Below are 14915 nucleotides of genomic sequence, written 5' to 3' on the forward strand. Positions count from 1 at the left end.
TCGTTTTCTCGTCATGTTTTCGTTTCGATATGTTTCTGTCCAGATGTCATCCCAGGGTTCACCTTCAGAGGATTACGAGCTGCGACACAGGCGCGAGCTCTTCCGTGATCTTGATCTGGTACCCTTGTTTGATGGATGGAGGAAGAGTAAAGGAGATATCATCAATCAAAGAGGGACAGATTGCTGCAGGAGCAAGGGCAAGAAAACCTACCTTTGTAGAATCAATTAACACTGGACGTGATTTTTTCATAACATGTAGGGACCATTACCACCAGTTATAGACCCCAGTTCCTTCCCTGCAGCGGAGGAAGCCTTTGGAGTCACCGATGAGTTTTGTGATAAATATCGAGCTCTGAGGATGGAGGTGGAGATTCTTCAAGAGGAGAGCAACAAGCTTCGCAGGATGCTGGAGAATTTTTTTACTCCAATCATGGACGCACCACCGCCACCGAAGGCCTAATTCGTCATTGGTATTGGCATCCCCTTGGCTTGTGCCAAGCTTGGGGGAGTGTCGCGGTATCACACTATTATCTTTTACCTTTTTACTTTTCAGTAGAGTCATATCATGAGTAGTGAATTTATCATATAGGATAGTTTGCAGCGTGGAAGTATCTCTCTTTTAGTTGATTATTTATGTATCCCTTGGTGTGAGTTGCCGTTATGAAATATTACTGAGAAGTTTTATCATTTACTTTCTACGCATCTTATTTTAGTTTGTAATTTCTGTTAAATGATTAATCTTGTGGATTAGTATTGGTATCACTTTGGGAGCATCAAGTGAATCTAGTTGGTCTTGGCAAACTTAGCATTGGTCAGTAGCAACAATACTTTGAGTCTTGAGTAGAAAAGAGAGAAATACATGTAGATACATTATTCCATTATCTTTCTTTCTTGTTGGCTAATAATCTTAGTATTCTCAAGTTAAAATCGTTTGTACTTCGAAGGAAGATTGCATGATTGTTTTCTATCCCATGTATATTTGTTTGTTTCACTCAACTCTTATGCTTGTTACCCAGCCTTGCTAGCCAAAGACATGTACTGAGAGGGAATGCTTCTCGTGCATCCAAACCTTGAACCAAAAACCCATGCCATTTGCGTCCACCATATCTACCTATATATGTTATTTCACTGCCACTCCAAGTAAATTGCTTGTGTGCTATCTTTAAAAACCTTCAAAACTACTAAACCTGTTTTGTGATCCTGTTTTAGCTCATGAGGAAGCGTTGGATGCTTTATTATATCTTTCATGTTTATTTGGCTTCACACCTTGACTAGCATGCATAATGTGCTAGTCCCTAATATTGCAAAAAGAGTTGGCAAACGGGTGCCCGGCCCACTAAAATATAAAATAAACAGATAATCAAAAATCTCCTAACACCATGGGCTTGAGAAATCATGAACTTAGCTTGTTTAAACAAAGGAGAAGAGGAACTTTATTGTTCTCTCTATGGGAGCCGCTCTTGAAGCCATTTAACATGGGAGGATGATAGGTCATTCAATATCATTCTTTGACATAGACATACACCACTCTCGAAATTACATTTTCATACCTCTGATTTATTTAAAACAAAAAGCTCTAGCACATGAGTGATCCCTGCGTCCCTCTGCGAGGGGCCTATCTTTTACTTTTGTGTTGAGTCAGTAAACATATTCCCCTCTATCTCAAACAAGCATTTGAGTTGTTGTGATCCAACCATTTATGTGTGTTGATGTATTCAATCATGTCTTTTACCCTTCCTTGTGGATCACAATGCTTTTATCTGAATGAATATAGTTTTGAAAATTATCAATGACTGTAAAGAGACTCTTATGATTGAGTATGTGATTTGTGCAATATAAGCTGTAATATAAAGACTCTGCTCGAAAGATAAGTACAATCTGTTAATTGTTCTCTGACCAAGAACAAAAGATTGCCATCACCAATTATGATTTTCTCTGTGCACCTCTATTAGTGACTCCCTTACTCATTGCAAGTTGAGTTATATAAGAGGAAGTTGTTGTCTATAATGACTTGTGTATTGGTAAATGTGATGCTTCTTGTCCGTATTTTCTTTATCGACACTTCACTCCATAAACCCGTGGTCTGGTTTACTGAGTTCAGTTTTCGCTTGGGGACAAGCGAGGTCTAAGCTTGGGGGGAGTTGATACGTCCAAATTGCATCACTATTTTATATCATAATTTTCTGTTATTCACTGATATATTTCATATTTAGAGGTGATACTTATGTCATTTCATCTATTTTTGCATGTTTGATGATTATTGGAGAATTAACTCCCGGAGCTGGAATTCTGCTGAAAAAAAGACCGTCAAGATACCACATTTCTGAAGATCAGCAACTCTTGAAAAATACCCATAAGTTCATATTTTGCCAGATGCCGGAGGAAACCGAAAGGGAGCCTCAGGTGGGCCAGGAGGGATCCACACCACCCCTAGGCGCGGGCCACACCCTGGCCGCACCTAGGCATGGTGTGGTGGCCATCGCCCACCTCTGACAGGGTCCCTTCGCGTATTTCATCCCTCGAGAACCCTAAGACTGAAAGAAGGCACACACAAATATTCCGCCGACGCGACGGGGTGGAAAACCACAGAGAGAGAAAAGCTCTCCGGCAGGCAGAAATCTACCAGGGAAATTCCTTTCCGAAGGGGGGAAATCGTCGCCATCATCACCGTCATCGAGCTGGACTTCATCGGGATCATCATCATCATCTCTATCACCAGCACCATCATCTCCACCATCTCCACTCCGTCCCGCTGTAACATCTTGGTTTGATCTTATCTAGTTCACAGGGGAAACTTTCCCGGTGTTAATTACTCCTTGTAGTTGATGTATTGAGTGAAACCATTGGATTAAGGTTTATGTTCTGATTGTTATTCATCATTATATCACATCTGATTATGATTCATATGATGTCTTGTGAGTAGTTCGTTTAGTTCTTGAGGACATGGGAGAAGTCAAGATGTTAGTAGTGAAATTACGTTGAGTAATATTTAATGGTTTGATATTTAATTTGTGGTACTATTCTTCTAGTGCTGTCATGTGAACGTCGACTACATGATACTTCACCTTTATGTGCCTAGTAGAATGCATCATGTATTTGGCTACTAATTGTGGGGTTGCTGGAGTGACAGAAACCTAAACCCCCGTTGGGAAACTAGTGCATGAGGGACAGTAGGATCTCAAAGTTTGAGGTTGTGCTCAGATTTATCTTAATTACTTTCTTGTAGTTGTGGATGCTTGCAAGGGGTATAATCACAAGTATGCATTAGTCCAAGTAGGGGTAGTGCATTAGCATAGGTTCACTCACACAACACCTACCAAACCGATAAAGATTATTCAGCTGCATGAACCGAAAGCACTTGACGAAATTCCCGTGTGTCCTCAGGAACGTTTAGACATCATAAGTAAAACAATCGGCTTGTCCTTTACTCTACAAAGAATTGGGTCACTCGCTGTAATTATTATTACTGTCTTTTATTTACTCGTACTTTATTCATTTGCAATATCAAAAATCCCTGAAAACCTGGTTGTTAGTATTTACAGTGAATCTTTGATCAAAACTGCTTATCAACACCTTCTACTCCTCGTTGGGTTCGACACTCTTATTTATCGAAAGTACAACGATACACCCCCTATACTTGTGGGTCGTCATACTACCAGTTTGTTTGTCTCGCTAGGCGCCTCCTCGGTCCAAATATATTGGAAGCATGCGGTCCCGGGCGCATGCAACTGATATATGCTTACTAGCTGGATGGCGTGTGAACAAGAGAGGCCGTTAGGGTAATTTCCAGCCCCAGATGAAGCCAGGGCCTGTTGGAATTTTGGCCCATATTGGACCAATACAATAAATATTCCAGAAATTCCTAATAAATCCTAGAGGCCCACATGGCCCATTCATGCATGGCAGGGGTGGGACAAAAGTTTAGTCCCACATTGCTAGTTGAAGAAGAGTTGGAGCAGCTTATAAGGAGAGCTCTTCATACCATTTGTATGAGATAAATAATAGGAGGAAATAGGAGCTGACCACACGCGCGCTCCTCCTCCGACGACGCCGCCGCTCGCTCGCCTCGTCACGCCGCGCCGCGCCGCGGGTTGCGGGAATGCCTCGAGCCGAGAGCCTCTCTCTCTTTCTTTTTGCCACTCACGAATGGGTATATGAACAGACGCAAGAATCTGAAACGTTTCTTTTAGTGTGTTTTGAATACGAAGACTGTTCAGTGAACAGACGCAATAATCTGAAACGTTTATTTTAGTGGGTTTTGAATACGAAGACTGTTCAGCTTCGGCTGCTACCTGTTCGGTTCACTTCCCTGGCCCTTCGTTTCATCTCCTCGCGTGGCCTGTTCAGCTCCTCTCTCTGTGCCTATAAAAGAGGTCGCTCCTCTCCAGAGATACACGACGAGACACAGCACCATATGCGCCTACCACTCGGTTCCGCGAGCTTTGTGCCGCCGCTCAAGACTTCTCCATCCCGTCTACCGGCGTGCACCGCTGGACGGGACAGCAGGCCTCCGGAACCCTGTCTCTTGTGATCCTGTACGGGAGAGAGGCGATAAGGTTTTTGGGGAGCGCTCTAGCGCGACTGCTGACTTTGACATCGACACGGAGGCCGACGACTACTTTCCCAACGACGACTTCTTCCCCGACATCGGCAACCTCTTCAGCGACATGGCTCTCAACGGCAAGAACACCACCGCTGGTTCCTCTTCTAGACCGTATGTGTTCTTGCCTTCCTTTTATGAGATCATGATGTTCTTCCTTCTCCTAGCAACATGTTCAGGCTCATTGTCAGGAAACACGTTGCTCTTATCAATGTGTTTAGACTTGTTGCTCCTTTATTCTATGGTGATTTGCATGACTAGTTTAGTCTCAAACTTTTTAGTCATGTTTTATCTACTGTTTTCTTTGATTAAATCATGGGGAAATTTGCTAATATATTCAACAATCCAAAAACCTTATAGGCGTTATTCCGCGGTTAGCTTTGCTTCATCTCTTAAGCCTCCTCCTTTCGAGGGCGTGAATTACAAGAGGTGGCGTGCGAGAGCTATTCTCTGGCTTACAACCATGAGATGCTTTGACGCCACCAAGGGCAAGCCTGAAGGAGAGCTTACTCCCCTCGAGGAGAAAGCTTTTGAGGATGCCGACACCCTTCTGAGTGGTGCTATCATCAGCGTTCTTGGCGAGAACATTGTTGACTCGTATTTGTCCATCTCTACGGGCAAGGATATGTGGGACGCAATCGAGGCCAAGTTTGGGGTCTCGGATGCGGGCAAGTGAACTCGTATGTCATGGAACAATTTTATGACTTCAAGATGACTAATGAGCGCTCCATCGTTGAGCAGGCTCATGAGATACAGTCCATTGCTAAGGAACTTGAGCAGTTCACTTGTGTGTTGCCGGACAAGTTTATTGCCGGAGGTATCATTGCCAAGCTTCCTCCTTCATGGAGGAATTTTGCTACCTCTCTGAAGCACAAGAGACAAGAGTTCTCCACTACGGATCTCATTGGGTCTCTTGACGTGGAAGAAAAGGCAAGGGCAAAAGACACACGTGCTCGAGGTGTTGAGGGAGGTTCTAGTGCCAACTTGGTACGTAAGAAGAACTTCCAATCCTATAAGTCCAAGAACAAGAACAAGTATGATGGCAAAGGAAAATTTGATGGGAAGAACAAGGCCTCACAGTCTACCAATTTCCAAAGGAAGACCGATAAGAAGAAAGGAGTATGCCACGTCTGTGGTGATCCTGATCATTGGGCTCCCAATTGCCCAAACCGCTTTAACAAGCGTCAGCAAGGAAAGGGCGGCAAGACGGCCAATGTTGTCATTGGAGACACTGAGATGAAGGATGCTGGGTATGTTATATTTCCTACTGTCCTTTCAATATGTCATTCTCCTGAATGGTGGATTGACACAGGTGCCAATGTACACGTTTGTGCTGATATCTCCATGTTCTCTTCTTATCAGGTCGCAGGGACTTCAACCGTGTTGATGGGCAATGGCTCGCATGCTACTGTTCGTGGTGTTGGTACGGTCGATCTGAAGTTCACTTCGGGGAAGATCGTGCGCCCGAAGAACGTGCATCATGTCCCTTCTATCAATAAAAATCTTGTTAGCGGATCGCTTCTGTGTCGTGATGGCTACAAGATTGTGTTTGAGTCCAATAAATTTGTTGTGTCAAAATTTGGAACCTTTGTTGGTAAAGGCTATGAGTGCGGAGGTTTGTTCCGCCTATCCCTGTTAGACGTTTGTAATAAAGTTGTTAATCATATTTGCACCAACATTGAGACAAATGTTTGGCATTCACGTCTTTGTCATGTTAATTTTGGTTGTATGACGCGGCTAGCTAAACTAAATTTAATTCCGAGTTTCACTAATGTAAAGGGTTCTAAGTGTCAAGTGTGTGTTCAAGCTAAGCAACCTCGCAAGTCTCATACGGCTGCGGAGGTAAGAAATTTGGCACCTCTAGAACTAATACATTCAGATATTTGCGAGATGAATGGTGTGTTGACAAAAGGTGGAAAGAAATACTTCATGACGTTGATTGATGACTCAACTAGATATTGTTATGTGTATCTTCTGAAATCGAAAGATGAGGCATTAAGTTTCTTCAAAATCTATAAAGCTGGAAAAAAAATCAACTTGAACGAAAGATCAAGCGGCTTAGGTCTGATCGTGGTGGAGAGTATTTCTCCAATGAGTTTGACTCATTCTGTGCGGAACATGGTATAATCCATGAGAGGACGCCTCCCTACTCACCTCAGTCAAATGGGGTGGCCGAAAGAAAGAACCGCACTCTAACTGATTTGGTTAACGCCATGTTAGACACATCGGGTCTCTCGAAGGTATGGTGGGGGGAGGCGATATTGACTGCGTGTCATGTCCTAAACCGAGTTCCCACAAAGAATAAGGAGAATGGGAGAAGAAAAGATTGAAACTCTCTTACCTACGGACTTGGGGATGTTTGGCTAAAGTCAATGTGCCAATTCCCAAGAAGCGCAAGCTTGGACCAAAAACTGTTGATTGTGTTTTTCTGGGCTATGCTTTTCATAGCATTGGCTATAGATTCTTGATAGTAAAGTCCGAGGTATCCGACATGCATGTTGGTACAATCATGGAGTCGAATGATGCGACTTTCTTTGAGGATATATTTCCCATGAAGGATATGCCCAACTCATCGAATCAGGGGATGCCTAGTACATCTATCCAAGAATTTGCTACAATTCCTGAATCCACCATTCCGATGGAACACCTTGAGAATCCCGAGGAGGATAACAATGAAGCTCCTAAAAGGAGTAAGAGACAGAGGACTGCGAAGTCCTTTGGTAATGATTCCATTGTGTATCTCGTGGATGACACTCCCACTTCTATTTCAGAAGCCTATGCATCTCCAGATGCTGACTACTGGAAGGAAGCTGTCCGAAGTGAGATGGATTCCATTTTGGCTAATGGAACTTGGGAGATTACTGATCGTCCATATGGGTGCAAACCCGTAGGATGTAAATGGGTGTTTAAGAAGAAGCTTAGACCTGATGGTACAATTGAAAAGTACAAGGCATGGTTTGTGGCCAAGGGTTATACCCAAAAGGAAGGTGACGACTTCTTTGATACGTACTCACCTGTAGCTAGATTGACTACCATTAGAGTACTACTATCACTGGCTCCCTCATACGGTCTTCTCATTCATCAAATGGATGTTAAGACAGCTTTCCTAAATGGAGAGTTGGATGAGAAAATTTACATGGACCAGCCAGATGGATTTGTAGTAAATGGTCAAGAAGGAAAGGTGTGCAAATTGTTGAAGTCTTTATATGGTCTCAAGCAAGCACCTAAGCAGTGGCATGAGAAGTTCGAAAGAACTTTAACTGCTGAAGGCTTTGTTGTAAATGAAGCTGATAAATGTGTGTACTATCGCCATGGTGGGGGCGAAGGAGTCATTCTTTGCTTATACGTCGATGACATACTGATTTTCGGAACCAACCTGAATATTATCAAGAAGACCAAGGATTTCTTATCTCGCTGTTTTGAGATGAAGGATCTTGGGGTAGCTGATGTAATCTTAAACATCAAGCTATTGAAGGATGACAATGGTGGGATTACATTGCTTCAATCTCACAATGTGGAAAAGATCTTGAGTCGATTTGGGTATAGCGATTGCAAGTCTTGTCCAACGCCTTATGATCCTAGTGATCTGCTTAGAAAGAATAAAGCGACTGCTAGAGATCAACTGAGATATTCTCAGATTATTGGCTCACTTATGTATTTGGCTAGTGCTACGAGGCCTCGACATCGCCTTTGCTGTGAGCAAACTTAGTCGATTTGTATCAAATCCTGGCAATGATCACTGGCATGCTCTTGAAAGAGTGATGCACTATCTAAAGGGCACTGCGAGTTATGGCATTCACTATACTGGGTATCCGAGGGTACTAGAGGGCTATAGTGACTCAAACTGGATTTCTGATGCTCATGAGATTAAGGCCACTAGTGGATATGTATTTACACTTGGTGGTGGCGCTGTTTCTTGGAAGTCTTGCAAGCAGACCATCTTAACGAGGTCAACAATGGAAGCAGAACTCACAGCATTAGACACATCCACTGTTGAAGCAGAGTGGCTCCGTGAACTCTTGATGAACTTACCCGTGGTTGAGAAACCAATTCCTGCTATCCCAATGAACTGTGATAATTAAACTGTGATCATCAAGGTTAACAGTTCTAAGGATAATATGAAGTCATCAAGACATGTGAAGAGGAGATTAAAATCTGTCAGAAAAATGAGAAACTCCGGAGTTATTGCATTGGATTATATCCATACGTACGTCTAGAAATCTGGCAGACCCCTTCACAAAGGGTCTATCACGTAACGTGATAGATAATGCATCAAAGGAGATGGGTATGAGACCCACCGTTTAAGTTGTCCACAGTGGTAACCCATTCTATGTGATCGGAGATCCCGTGAACTGGGAGACAAGCTGTATGTCAACTGAGAGGAAAGTATCCTTACTCCTTGTATGATACCACTCCATAAAAGATGCAATACTTTCCTAAACTGCACGGTAGGCTGATTTATCTTAATGTGTTCTAAGTTGCTAATTTAAGCACAGATGTTGTCCTGCAGAACATCCGTTGAAGAACACACCTATATGAGTTTGGTTGTTAAAACGTCGCAACCTATGAGAGTTGGGTGCTTTCTAATAAACTCATGAAAGGCCATGGAGTATGACGCATAAGCTCCACCCGCGGGGAAGCCCTGCGACGGCCTAGTACCGGTCAAGGCTCTTTGTGAAGCTAGATTAGCAGAAAACTTGCAGTTCAAGGCTTAGTCCACTGTTCAAGTAGCAGTCTAGTGTAGCATAGAGTTCTGGTGAAAGTTCAACTTAACAGTCTTCGCTATAGTACCGGCAATGTTTTGGAACCAAAGGAAAATTCTATGTGCCTCTAGGATCTGGTGGAGGATTGTTGGAATTTTGGCCCATATTGGACCAATACAATAAATATTCCAGAAATTCCTAATAAATCCTAGAGGCCCACATGGCCCATTCATACATGGCAGGGGTGGGACAAAAGTTTAGTCCCACATTGCTAGTTGAAGAAGAGTTGGAGCAGCTTATATGGAGAGCTCTTCATACCATTTGTATGAGAGAAATAATAGGAGGAAATAGGAGCTGACCACACGTGCGCTCCGACGACGACGACGACGCCGCTCGCTCGCCTCGTCACGACACGTCGCGTCGCGTCGCGCCGCGGGAATGCCTCGAGCCGAGAGCCTCTCTCTCTTTCTTTTTGCCACTCACGAATGGGTATATGAACAGACGCAAGAATCTGAAACGTTTCTTTTAGTGGGTTTTGAACACGAAGACTGTTCAGCTTCGGCTGCTGCCTGTTCGGTTCACTTCCCTGGCCCTTCATTTCATCTCCTCGCGTGGCCTATTCAGCTCCTCTCTCTGTGCCTATAAAAGAGGTCGCTCCTCTCCAGAGATACACGACGAGACACAGCACCATATGCGCCTACCACTCGGTTCCAGAGCTTTGCGCCGCCGCTCAAGACTTCTCCATCCCGTCTATCGGCGTGCACCGCTGGACGGGACAGCAGGCCTCCGGAACCCCGTCTCTTGTGATCCTGTACGGGAGAGAGGCGATAAGGTTTTTGGGGAGCGCTCTAGCGCGACTGCTGACTTCGACATCGACACGGAGGCCGACGACTACTTTCCCAACGACGACTTCTTCCCCGACATCAGCAACCTCTTCAGCGACATGGCTCTCAACGGCGACAACACCACCGCTGGTTCCTCTTCTGGACCGTATGTGTTCTTGCCTTCCTTTTATGAGATCATGATGTTCTTCCTTCTCCTAGCAACATGTTCAGGCTCATTGTCAGGAAACACATTGCTCTTATCAATGTGTTTAGACTTGTTTCTCCTTTATTCTATGATGATTTGCATGACTAGTTTAGTCTCAAACTTTTTAGTCATGTTTTATCTACTGTTTTTTTTTATTAAATCATGGGGAAATTTGCTAATATATTCAACAGGGCCAACCTAGTAGCCACGTGCACTTACCCTAGGCGCGCTGCTAGTAGAAACATACTGGCCGCGCTCTCTATTTCGGCACGAGCCAAATAAGAGCAGTCATGTGCCTTATGTTGGATCCGCTACCAATGGTCTTGCTCCTATAATGTTTTTCCTAATAGTACGAGCGCTCAGCTGGCTCTGCTAAAGAGGAGCCAAGACATCCGGCGAAGAAGCCTGCAAGGAGGAGCAATGGAGTGCGCACACCCAGAGAAACCGCTGCTACGCGCCGCCGAGCAATGGCGTGCCGACGTACACTTGCCAGCCAAAGAGGAGCAATGGTGTCTCTGGAACCAAATTTCACCTTTGCATCGATCTTTTGAGTCATCAATTTGCGTGAAATCATTTGTAGAATAAATATTTTACGCAAGTAGTGTGTTGAAAGAGGCGGAATATTCATTCAGTGGGAGGCGACGTTCCCGTCGACAGCGAGGCGCCTGTGGTGACTTCGTCAATTTCAAGATCCAATCCGCCGGCTCAGTCTTCCGGAGGTGCTCATAGGGGTAGGGTGTGCGTGTGTGCGTTCATAGGGGTGAGTGTATGCGCGTGTATGTGAGCATCTGCGTTTGTACTGTGTTTCTCAAAAAAAAAAAAAAGTGACAAAATCATTACTACCGAAAATGGACGGTGGTAAAGAATTTATATCCCCTACTTCCTTCTTCACGACAAACCGCACGACGTGGCACATCAAGAAACCCTCGATCCTAGGGAATTTGACAGGGAGGCCATCTGGGCCTGGCGTGCTCCCGTAACCCTCCTCCCGCGGCGCACCCCCAGGGCGCCACCGGGGGATCAGATCCCGTCGCCCAAACACTCCCTCCTCCTGATCCCCTCCTCTCCACCGCTACCGCCGGCGCCGGTCGCGGTGGCGGCGGCCCATGGTACCGAACGGTTCTAGGGGAGGTGGACATGATGGCCATCTCCTCGATGCGGCTGGGGCTGGGTCGTCGGAGACGGACGCGGGCGGTGGTCGGGGCGGCGTTCCCCGGCCAGGCGGCGGCGGCGCTCTTCACCGGGCCTTCGTGGCTGCAAGTGGAGGAGGTCTGCCGTGGGTCTAGGCTGCTGATGTCTACGGGTGCTTCTATTCTTGTAGACAGTGTTGGGCCTCCAAGAGCAGAGGTTTGTAGAACAGCAGCAAGTTTCCCTTAAGTGGATCACCCAAGGTTTATCGAACTCAGGGAGGAAGAGGTCAAAGATATCCCTCTCATGCAACCCTGCAACCACAAAGCAAGAAGTCTCTTGTGTCCCCAACACACCTAATACACTTGTCAGATGTAAAGGTGCACTAGTTCGGCGAAGAGATAGTGAAATACAGGTGGTATGAATAAGTATGAGCAGTAGTAACGCAGCAGTAGTAACGCAGTAAAACAGTAAACAAGCAGCGATAGCAGTATTTAGGAACAAGGCCTAGGGATTATACTTTCACTAGTGGACACTCTCAACATTGATCACATAACAGAATAGATAAATGCATACTCTACACTCTTGTTGGATGATGAACACTATTGCGTAGGATTACACGAACCCTCAATGCCGGAGTTAACAAGCTCCACAATTCAATGTTCATATTTAAATAACCTTAGAGTGCATGAAAGATCAACATAACCAAATAGATCACATCAATACCGTCACAGTAATAGTTAACTTCACAATCTACAAGAGATCATGATCATAGCCTACGACAAGAACCACACGGTGCACACACTAGTCACCTTTACACCATGCAGGAGGAATAGACTACTTTAATAACATCACTAGAGTAGCACATAGATGAATTGTGATACAAAACACATTGCAATCATAAAGAGATATAAATAAGCACTTCACTACGCCATTCATAACAAGTGAATAAGTATTCTGTGAAATATAGTCTAAGAGACCCACACGGTGCACACACTAGTCACCTTTACACACGTGGGACAAGGAGTCTCCGGAGATCACATAAGTAAAACCCACTTGACTAGCATAATGACATCTAGATTACAAGCATCATCATATGAATCTCAATCATGTAAGGCAGCTCATGAGATTATTGTATTGAAGCACATAGGAGAGAGATTAACCACATAGCTACCGGTACAGCCCCGAGCCTCGATGGAGAACTACTCCCTCCTCATGGGAGACAGCAGCGTTGATGGAGATGGCGGTGGTGTCGATGGAGAAGCCTTCCGGGGGCACTTCCCCGTCCCGGCGGCGTGCCGGAACAGAGACTCCTGTCCCCCAGATCTTGGCTTCGCGATGGCGGCGGCTCTGGAAGGTTTCTCGTACCGTGGCTTTTTCGTATCGAAGTTTTAGGTCTGGGACCTTTTTATAGGCGAAGAGGCGGCGTCAGAAGGTCAACGGGGCGACGACACCATAGGGCCGCGCGGCCAGGGGGTGGGCCGCGCCACCCTATCATCTGGGGCCCCTGTGGCCCCCCTCTGGCGGCTCTCGGGTGTTCTGGATGCTTCCGGGCAAAATAGGAACACTGGGCGTTGATTTCGTCCAATTCCGAGAATATTTCGTTACTAGGATTTCGAAACCAAAAACAGCAGAAAACAGCAACTGGCCTTTTGGCATCTCGTCAATAGGTTAGTTCCAGAAAACGCATAAATATGACATAAAATATGCATATAACATGTAGATATCATCAATAATGTGGCATGGAACATAAGAAATTATCGATACGTCGGAGACGTATCAGCTGCCCGCCTAGACCGGTCGTCTTCCCGGCGGCGCGAGCGGGCGTAGGGCGGTGGATCGGTCGGTGGAGGGTTGCGGAGAAGGCGCTACGGAAGTGGCGGTCCTCGGTGGTTGCTGCCGGCGGCGGCCTTAGTGCAGGCGGTGGCGGCGCGACCAAGGCCTGATCGCGGCTATGTAGCCTGCTGGTTTCCGCACCCCAGGGTCATTCGTCTTGCCGGCTTCGGTGTGACAGGCGGCGAAGATGGCTGTTTGCGTGGGGGCTCGGCCTGTGTAAAGGCGGTGGTCCTAGGGTTCCTCACGCGCCAAGACGAAGACCTTCTGGATGTTGATCTTCTTCATCGAGCCGGAGTGATAAGTTCCGGAAGGCTCCGCCAGCAAATGGAACAGTGCATCTTATGTCTAGAGTTCGCTGGATCGGGTGGTATTCGGTCGCGCGCACCCATGCTTTTATTCCGATCGTTTGGTTGTTGAGGGAGCGGCGCGTAGCTCTTTTTCTGTGTTGACATCAAGTGACTATGGATACATGATGAAAGTCGGAAGAAGAGAATTTCATGAAGGCCGGATGGGAGGATTAGCTAAGGGAGATTCAAGTCTACGCGTTGTTGAGGGACTTGCTTGGTGTTCCGGGCTTCACAGCAGCGGTATGAAAGTGGGGGCGACAACACAGGTGAAGTTCAGAGTCCTACCTTTCAGGGTGAAAACCCAAGGTCTGGCCTTAACTGGTTGTGCCTGACAATGACCTTGTTGGAGGCATTGTTTTGAGAGCGGGGACTATCTTCAGGGTCAAAACCTAAGATCTTTGATCGGGCGACGACGGTGTTAGAACATTGTTCCCTTATTGAAGGCGTCGTTTTTGGAACTTTTGTTTCTTAATTTCAGGTGTTGTCTTGGTGGTGGATGTATTGATGTTGTTAAGCTCGATATACTGTGGCGGAACTTTTGTTTCTTAGTTTCTTTTCTTTTTTTGGCTGTGTGCATCCGTAGTGCCATTAAGGTGGTGCATTGTTGCAGAGGTTGGGTGTAATTGGTAACTTTTGATATTAATATATTCCTTTTATCGAATAAAAAACTTCCTTCTTCACAAGTTCATATGCATGACAGATAGCTATCTTTCTTTTTCATATCCTAGTCACATCCTTGCATGGTAAGTATCCCATAATATCAAATCGTGATGTGGCGTGACAAATAAAACCAAATCCATGTCAAGATATTTTTACCCTATAAATTTCCTAGAATACCTCTCAAATAGAATAGTTCTGTAGATAGTATAACTTAATACTACTACTATATTATACCGTAAAAGACCTCCAAGACAACTTTGCGAACAGCCGCACTAACATAACTACACTAATAACAAACTCTATGGCCATCATGCGTGCAAAGGCCACTTTGCTAAAAGCCGCACTAACAACACTAACAATACGTATGCTATCTATGATAAAAATATAAGGAAAACGCTTTGGTTCCGGCGACCGATCGCTCGTCAGCGCTTGGTCGTCCTGGCTCGCTCCCGCCTCCTCTACACGGGCCAGCTTTTTTCGGCCCAATAATGGATAGTGTTGCCTTTTTTAAAAAAAATCTACAATGGTATTTTCAGATTGTAAAAATTAAATAAAAAATTATTGTAAAATCACACGACATAATTTGTAAGATTTTTTCTAAGTGATATCTTA

The sequence above is a fragment of the Lolium rigidum genome, chromosome 4, assembly GCF_022539505.1.
Source record: "Lolium rigidum isolate FL_2022 chromosome 4, APGP_CSIRO_Lrig_0.1, whole genome shotgun sequence".
Classification (NCBI taxonomy): domain Eukaryota; kingdom Viridiplantae; phylum Streptophyta; class Magnoliopsida; order Poales; family Poaceae; genus Lolium; species Lolium rigidum.